This window comes from Lissotriton vulgaris, chromosome 5 (genome assembly GCF_964263255.1).
Source record: "Lissotriton vulgaris chromosome 5, aLisVul1.2, whole genome shotgun sequence".
Taxonomy (NCBI): domain Eukaryota; kingdom Metazoa; phylum Chordata; class Amphibia; order Caudata; family Salamandridae; genus Lissotriton; species Lissotriton vulgaris.
Window position 1 is genome coordinate 1,562,185,206 of NC_141693.1, and position 9,324 is coordinate 1,562,194,529.

Consider the following 9,324-nt stretch of genomic DNA (forward strand, 5'->3'; position numbering starts at 1 on the left):
GGAGTTTCTCCATGCTGGCTCCTTTGCTGACCTCTAGGCCCCCATGTGCCATATCATCTTCTTGATACAGGCTTGAGGTGGCTGAATAATCCCAATCCAGTTTTTTGGTGACCTCTTCATGCGTTGGGCTGACTGGGTCATGGCATTGTAGCGTCGTCGGCTCCTCTGCTGTTGCTTCCGTTTCTGAGTTTTAGGCTTCTGTTTGATTGACTCTACTAACTCCTATGATTCCTCCGTCTCTGAGCCTGCATCTGAGCCCGATAGCTCCAAATCTGAGTCTTCACTTGCTGAGGGGGTCTCCCCAGTGAATCCATCCGACTCACTCTCGGTAACGGCCCCTTCTGAGGTCTCTGAGACACCTGTTTCATTCACAGAAAAAAAGCAATCCTCTGTTGGGGCCCCCGGACCAGCTGCCCCCCCTCTGCGCCAGCTTGCTCATTCAGAGTCAAATTACCTTCTATTTCAATATTCCTGGCCTTGGATGGGATGTCTACCTCGGGCCTCTGTCCAGTAACGACAGTGTCAACAGTGACATCCACCTCATTATCCCCCTTCATCACGGATTCCGCTAACTGTCTTAATGGAGTCTCTTCTGAAATAGTTACAGTGCCTGTGCTGCCCAGCGCGTCAGTAGCGCAGCTTACCTCTAGGGTCTCTGCGTGTTCTGAGCCTCTGGTGGGTTCCCCTGACTTCTCTGGCACATTTGTTCCCCCGTTATCTATGGCATCTCTACCTTGCCAAATACCTGGAATGCCTGGATTACTGCCCTCCGTACGGGCCTCCGTTATCTCTGCTGTTGTTACTGTCTACTCCGTCTGCTCTGTCCTCTCCGCCCGTTCTGCGATCTCTGCCTCTGGGTGTAGGCTGTGCTCTGTATCCTGCGCGCACACTTTGCCTGTCTGAGCCGATGATTCAGCAACCTCGGCTGTTTCTGCAGGACGCCTTGCTGCTCCGCCATTAACCACGAGACCGCCATCCACCGCTCCTGCCACTGTCGTTGTCCCAGGCGGGTGCACTTTGCCTGCATCAGCTGATGATACAGCTACCTCGGCTGTTCTTGCAGGATGCCTCTCCGCTCCGCCATTGGCCACGAGATCATCATCCAGCACTCCTGCCATTGCCATTGTCCCGTGCTGTGGCACCACCGATGTCTTGAATGCTTCCTGCACGGTAGGTTGGCACATACCGGCACATTTTTTACCTTTTAGCTCCGCAGATTTTGGAGTCACTTTGGGCTGCTTTAATTTAGCTGCTGCTGTCGCTTTCCTTTCTGCCCTCTGCTCCGCTTTCAGTTCAGCGTCTCGATCTTTGGCTTTAGGTCTCTCCCCCTTTTCTTTAGTTTTCCGTATGTGTGGGTCCGTTTCATGTGCTGAAACACCACTGCCCATCTTGGCTGCCTGCATCCTTGTCACAGTATGTGTCTCTGAGGGGATACTAACGTCTGATACAGCCTCCCCTTCTACTGCGATGTCCCTGGCTTCTTTCGGCTTGATGCGCGGCGGCATCCTATAGTTCAGTAAATTCCAACTCCCGCTCAGTATTCCCAGTACCTCTGCTATCAGGCACAGTACCCTACCCCAGAGGTCCGTTAAGGAAAGCGATAAAATCCTGCTGATTATTTTCTGCTGTCGGGATAGCAGTAGGGTATGCTCAAACCAGCTTCTTTTCTTCATAATCTGCACCTTTCACCTCGTCACTCCGATACCAGGAAACAACCATCAGGAGAGAGAGGTGAGAGCGACCTACTCCTGAGACTGCTCAGCAGCCATCTTGCCCCCGAGCATGCTGAAAAGTTCATTAACTAATTTTTTCAATTGGTAAATCATGTTTGTAGTTGGGAAATAATGTTTTTAATTGGTAATTCATTTTTTAATTGGTAAATAATTTTGGTAATTGGCAATTAATATTTTTAATTGGTAATTATTTCATATTCATTGGAAAATATTTGTAATTAATTGGTAATCAATGTTTTATAAAAAGTATTATTTGCTATAAAAATAATTTTATTGTTTTAAATAATATTTTTTTGTAATGAAAAATATTTTATTGTTCAATATTTATTATTTGGTGAGTAATATTTATTATTTAACATGTATTGGTATTTGTTGTTAATTTATTGTTGATTAATTATTCAAATGTAATTGCTTTTAATAATTATTAATTGTTTGTAAATGATATAGATTTATTAAAAATATAAACATTATTTATAAGTATGTTATATTTAATTTCTACGCTATCCAACGCTTTCCTTACTGTTGCACCCTCTGGAGTTGGAATAGTAATTTTTACCCCTACGCTATCCAACGCTTTCCTTACTGTTACACACTCTGGAGTTGGAATAGTAATTTTTACCCCTACGCTATCCAACGCGTTCCCTACTGTTGCACTCACTGGAGTGGGAATAGTAATTTTTACCCACCCACTATCCAACGAGAAGTGTGGCTCACTGGTTAGAGCAGGCAGACCCGGAAGCAGAGGTCAGACCGGGGACCAGGGTTCAATTCCCGACACGGCAGGGTGTTGAGCTCAAATGTCCATGGACTCGATAATTCTCGCTTCGGTGCCTGACCTAATCATGGGTTCACACTCTGCAACTCTGGGCATTAAGCTTGCTTAATCTCCACAACGGCCCCCCCGCGGCGGGATGCCTGGCTTTCACCTTGGGGATGCCCTGTAGGGGCTATCTCACATGGAAAAACCAGGACGGGTTCCCAAGTCAAGCGCGGAGATACACCTTCGGGGGTTGATTCTGGCGCTACATAAGAAATATAATAATAATAACGCTTTCCCTACTCTTGCACTCTCTGGAGTGGAAATAGTAATTTTTACCACTACGCTATCCAATGTTTGCCCTACTTTTTCACTCTATGGAGTTGGAAAAGTAATTTTTACCCACCCGCTATCCAACGCTTTCCCCACTGTTGCACTCTCTGGAGTGGGAATAGTAATTTTTACCCCTACGCTATCCAACACTTTCCCTACTGTTGCGCTCACTGGAGTGGGAATAGTAGTTTTTACCCCTGCGCTATCCAACGCTTTCCCTACTGTTGCACTCTCTGGAGTGGGAATAGTCATTTTTAGCCCTACGCTATCCAACGTTTTTCCTACTGTTGCACTCTCTGGAGAGGGAATAGTAATTTTTACCCCTACGCTTTTTAACGCTTTCCCTACTGTTTAATTTTCTGGAGTGGGAATAGTAATTTTACGTTCTATGCTATTCAATGTTTTCATTACTGTAGTTTTTTTTGGACTTTAAATAGTAGTTTTATTTATTTATGTATTTAATATTTTTTTTATTATTTTAGATAATGTTGTATTTAATTCACTTTAAAAACATTGAAAGTATATTTACATTTTTAAATTCATTAAATATAATTATTGATTTTTATTTATGTTATTATTTTATATGTGTAGATGCATTTGTAATTTATAGTATTTTTAATACAAATTATTATTAAGTAAGTATATATTATATATGTTATGTTTATTTTTAATTAAAGTTTTATTATTAAATATGTATTATTTATTACTTTTAAACATTATTAAATATGTTTATTTTATTTATAAGTATTATTTACTTTATTTTACTTTATTTTTACAGTAAAAAAACGATATTTTTAATTACAATATTTTTAACATCGATGTTTAGGTTTCGATGTTTTTGTACTTACCATGTTGTAGATAGTGTGTCGATATACTTGCCTTCGATATTCCAGCGTCAATGTTTTGTAGGTCAATATTCTGTCCGTCGATATTCTGTCAGAGATTCCGCTATGCTATGGGTCACGGTGAACCCTAGTGGAAACCTAGATGGATCAATTTAAATGACGGCATGGCAGAGTGCATCTGAGCAAGGTCTTTAAATATTCTTTTAATGTTTCTTTTGCATCAATGAAACAGAGATAGGTTGGCAGTTGGTTCCAGGCTTTGGTGCCTAACACCGTGAAGGACCTTCCACCTCGAGTTTTTGGTCTAAAGGGAGAAGGTCTCAGCAGATTTGCATTTGAGGATCTCAGTGTTCTCTGGGTCTTATAATGACATTTCCTGAAAGAGGGGGATGCGTGCACACACACACACGCACACAAGCACACACACATCTTGCATGTGAGGGCAACATCCACAGAAAAAAACATAAACATTCAAACAACAAGTTATTTAAGCAACTATGGACGTGAAAGGTCATAAAAGGGCTTAAAGCAGTAAACCACTTTTAGTTTAGAGATTCAAATGATATTGAGAAGATTACTACACAGTATGAGATAGAACACCCATCCATTGCCTCTTACGGGTTTGATGGTGCTGTGGCGGAACCACTCCGCCGCCGCACCTCCAAAACCCGCATGAAGACTGTCCGCTGTATAATTACTTTTTTAGTCATTAGCAGACGATTCCTATGGTGTTGCCATGGCGGTGCCTATAAAATAGGCACCGCCATGGGAACCTCAAAAACAGTTCCAGCATGGCATGGACTGAAAAGTTCACGATGTGCTGGAACATCTGTACGTGCACACAGGGGGACACATATGTCGTCGCCGGGACGCCCCTTTGCTGGGGCAGCTGCGCGCTTTATAAAAGTACCTAACAATAACAACAATAACATATGAATCCCCCTGTGTGCATCCATGGGCATGAGGCACAAGGGGGCCCTGTATAGCCCCCTTTGTTTCCTCTTCGTCAGGGTTTTCATGGAGAAGGAACCGAAATGAAAACCCTGGCAGAGAGGAAACGCCTAATATGCTTGGCGAGACCACGGCAGTTCCACCAAGCATATAGATGTGTCAGAACCACCACGCCACTGCCAGGGAATGGCGGTCTCAGCAGTCCCAGGGTGGCACCACCACTAGGGTCGTAATGTGGTGGTGGCAAGACCAACACCGGCACCCCACCATGAGTCTGGTGGTCCGAGGATTGCCAGACTCGTAATTGACCCCTTAGCATCGTCAGACATCACTTAGTATAACAAATACCTGAAACCTACGTTTTCCACCAACAACTTGTACCTGACTGACTTGTCAACCTGGTATATGGTTCTTTCTTCCCTTCTTCCTTGGCTATCCTCTACTCTGCAGCTTCCACTTGTTGCATTAGTGTGTTAAAAAAACAATACCTAGAAATAAAAAGAATCATCTATTATTAATTAACAGGTTTCCTCAGAACTGTATACTTACCCTAAGAATGACAAATGCTGGTTGCAATGTAAGGTCAAGATGATGTGTGTTCTAAAGAGTAAATCAAGGTTATGTGGGGAAGCATTACAGATTTCTTGATAATTTTTCACAGTATTTGTTCTAGTAGCAACTAAGCTATGCTATACTATACCTATTATCATCATGAGTAGTATCACCCCATAGAACATAGTAAACCCTTAAGGAATTGTCCTTCGTAAAACCAAAGGCAGAGGTGCTCTTAATAGTGAATTCACTATTTAGCGCATTCAGCCATCAGTGACAGGTCTCAGGATCTCGAAACGCAAGGTCACTCAGATCATGAAGAAGGATCAGCAGATGTCAATGAAAGAGAGGGAAAGGGGAGCAGAGCGTAGGTCTCTAAATAATTAACCAAAGATGTTGGCAATGGGTTGAGCGAATAGGAATCCCTTTAATTCAGGAGTCTAACCATCAAGGCTACATGTAATGCGGCCTAGGTGGGTACCATGACTTTCAGCACTTCAAGTGTGCCTCGGGAAGTCTTCTGATAGTAATGTTGCTAGACCTATGAGTGGAACATACCCCATTTTGTGGAGTATTCTTGCTAGTCTGTTGCATCCGAGAAGAGACAACTTGTAATTCTTAACTTTCCATGTTTATCCACATTGGGGAGTGTATTATTATCAGTGTTTTAAAGACTCCATAACAGAGTATCAGTATATGATTATAATATTGATTCATGCCGATGGATTTAATACCTCTGTGTTTATGCTTGTTGCAGACTAAGAAAGCTAAGGGGCAGTATGGACACAGCAAAAGTGAGTGAATGGGTGACAACCCTAGCTAACCCTCCTACTCTACATTGTAAGAGGTTTGTAAATCACTCCAAAAGTCCTGAATCCTGCAAGAGTGGCACTACTTAGGAATTTCCCTAGTGAGAAGATAATTCCCTACACCGATCTTGTGCATGGTACATTTACTGTGTTGCGAATCCCGAAATGAAATGAGGCTGATCCGGAAAGATCAATATTGGCTTTTACTGGAGTTAGTTTCGTTCTTGCCAGCAGCCTATTATTGGTACTTATTGGAGTGAATAGGCGATAGGATCACTGGTCAGCATATGGTGTGTTAGTTTTATGAAGCAGAGTGATGAGCGGCCAAAGATTGGATACAGAAAGTTAAGGCTTTAATATACATTTCCAGAACTTTGGTAACCAATGCATCAGTATAGTATTTATCAAATTCAGCGAGACTTAGCGGAAAGCTGATTTCATTTACTGGTCACGTTTCTTATGGGAATTTACTCTTGGTGATGAGAACTTCTGTATATTATTGTTTTGGATGGCCACATGGGTTGATGGTGCATGCATCTGTACAAAGTGTTTCAAAGGCAGTTAATATTCCTCCTTCTATTTCCTCTCTTCTTTTATGCAGGTTCTTTCGTTGGGGAAACGGTCTCATAATTAAACACCATCAAGGGAAACCTTGCATGAGATTATGAAATAAGCACCCCCAGCGGTATTGCGTTGGCAGACTGCACTTAAAAGCATCCACTTCAAAAAGAAGCCTTGCAGAGCTTCAATCAATCAATACATACAGAACTACAAGCTACATCGCATCTGTTCTGACATTTAAAGCATGAATACTTTAAACGTGACCTCCTGTGACTTGGACTTTGCCACTGCTGATGTTTTTCTAACCATCCTGTACTCTTTGGTTTTGGCAATCGGACTTCCACTCAACTGCCTTGCGTTGTGGGTCCTCATCTCAGGGATCCGAAGGAGAATAGTGCTCTTTGTATACATGACCAACATGGCCCTGGCAGAACTCCTGCAACTCATCACACTGCCCTTTTGGATTTACTACTACCAACATAGTCGCGTCTGGGATCTGGGCTCAGCAGCCTGTGCTTCTGTGGGCCTGGGCTTTGTCACCAACCTCTATACCAAGCAAGGCTTCCTGTGCCTCATAGCCTTGGAAAGGTACATTGGCGTGGTGCACATGATGAGGTACCGCAGCTGGAACACTCTGCTGAGAGCTGCTCAAATCAGTGTTTGTGCCTGGGTGTTAGTAGCTCTGTTGTGCGCCCTTGGGTACATCATCTTGAGGAACGACCCTGTTCACAAGAACTCCACATTGTGCTATGAGGGCTATCCCACTGGAAAGAACTATACAATCTTTAAATTATCCACAGTGTGGCTTTCTTTTGTTGTTCCCTCACTCCTAATGGTGTTTTTCTACAGTAGCATCCTTCTGAAGCTGAGAAAGGTGGAGTCCATTCCACCGGAGGAGAAAAAAAGGATCTTTGTTTTGACAATCTTAACTGTTGTGACATTTTTCATGATCATGGGGCCCTACCAGGTCACCAGCTTCTACAAGCACCTAATGGAAATCATCAATATCAACAACCAGGGAGAGCTCTGCAGGCTCGAGGCATCTATATTACTGTACATCCAGATCACCCTCGGCTTGACGACCCTGGGGAACATTGCAAACCCACTGGTATATGTCCTGCTCAGCAAAGATGCGACTGTAGATGCTTACAAACACCTTCAACAGGCTGCCAGACTGATTCTGTATTGGAAGGAGAGGTGAAGGACTATCATAAAACAAAGACTCTTCACACACTGCACTTGTTATTATTACTTTAAAAAAAATTATTTCTGTAGTTTATTTTATGTTCTAATGAACTGAAGTCATTTTCTACCTGCTAAAGGATTCATCGTTTTTTGTATTTAGAATTGGCTGTTTGTGTCCTAAGAGAAAGTATGCATTATTTCTGCTTCTGTTCATTGTACATTTTGTGGTAATGCTTAAGGAGCAAAATCCTAAATCTCTGCAATGGGCTGGATTGAGGGCCCTGTTTAGGCAATTTAGAGTAAAAGTAGTGTGGCTCTCCATGGTAGTGTAACGGGTGTGTTGTGGTATATGTGTACCACAAAGCACCCTGGTATAGTTTCAGAGATTCTAGGTGACATCATTCCACAAATGTAATCTAACATGAATTATACATACGAGTTTAATTGTAGTAGAAATCACCGGAAAGGGTAACTAACATTACATTGTAAAAAAAAATAAAAAAAAGCATTTGCAATACAATAGGTCTCACATTATTAAAGTTTGAGCTATTGTCATTGCTAATAATAATGCAACACCAATAGCTCAAACATTCAGTAATGCGAGACCTATTGCCGTGCAAATGCTTTTTTTAGCCCCCATACTAACATACTGACATGGAGTAAGGACCTTCAGAGGGTTTGTGCACATGCTGCAGTGCTCTGCGCTTATAGTACAGGCCTCAGGCTCTGCCACGGCTGGCTCAACCTTTCACTTCCACCATACAAAAAATAATTTGTGTAAATAGCCACATCTCAGATGCGGCATCTGCTACTACAGCACTTAGAAGCCAGGCTTTGTCAGCAAGCAGTGTATATGCACAATTATTTTTTTTTGCAGTTTTATATAGCGTGAACTCGACCTGAAAGTATTGGAGAGCTTTACACAGTGCTTTAAGTGGGATTAAAAAACTGTGGAGGGTCTCTGGGGCATGGCCGATGTAATTAAGGGCGTGGCTTAAACATACCCACGCAAAAAAATCTGTGCTTATCATAGTGTGCTTCCCGTTGGCCATTTTGCTGTTACTATCCTTGCATCCAGATATATACTACAGCACGTAACATTACACCTACAACAAGCCAGGACGATTGGCTTTGCCAATGGTTGTTAGCTGCATAAGATAAATAAGCAGCAACAATGGCTTCGTTGCATACAGAATATTGAAAATGCTTCCATTTTTAGGTCGAGCCTGTAAATGCGCTTGCGCATTGAGCTTGCGAGAGATATTGGGGCTTAACCAGAACTTAACCATCGGGCGATTTGATGCTGTGCCCGTGAAAAGCAAGCTCAATGCGCAAGCGCATTGACCTAAAAAGCGCATGCACATCAAAGCCACCAGGCTCCCTCCCACAGGCATCACCCAGCGTGCGCTGTGCCTCAGGCATTTCTCCTCCCCTAATTTATTCACGGCCCACGGCTTTCACTTTGACGGCCGCCAGGCCGTCTCTCGCCTCACGCTTATCACACCCCCCCTTCTCTCTACCACGCTAACACTCATTCCACAGCCTCTCTCCCCGCAATGACTGTGATTCTTCCTGGTATATTGCAAGATTGTTTCCTA

General features: G+C 42.8%; 1 long non-coding RNA gene across 1 annotated transcript in view; it reads left to right on the forward strand.

The window, feature by feature from the left end:
* The window catches only part of LOC147715159 (uncharacterized), a 144,447-nt gene extending 136,590 nt beyond the window's left edge, over positions 1 to 7,857 (forward strand). The window contains exon 2 of the long non-coding RNA XR_015295780.1: positions 6,582 to 7,857. This is a non-coding gene — a long non-coding RNA (uncharacterized LOC147715159). The remainder of the gene's footprint in view (positions 1 to 6,581) is intronic.
* The last annotated feature ends 1,467 nt before the right edge of the window (positions 7,858 to 9,324 follow it).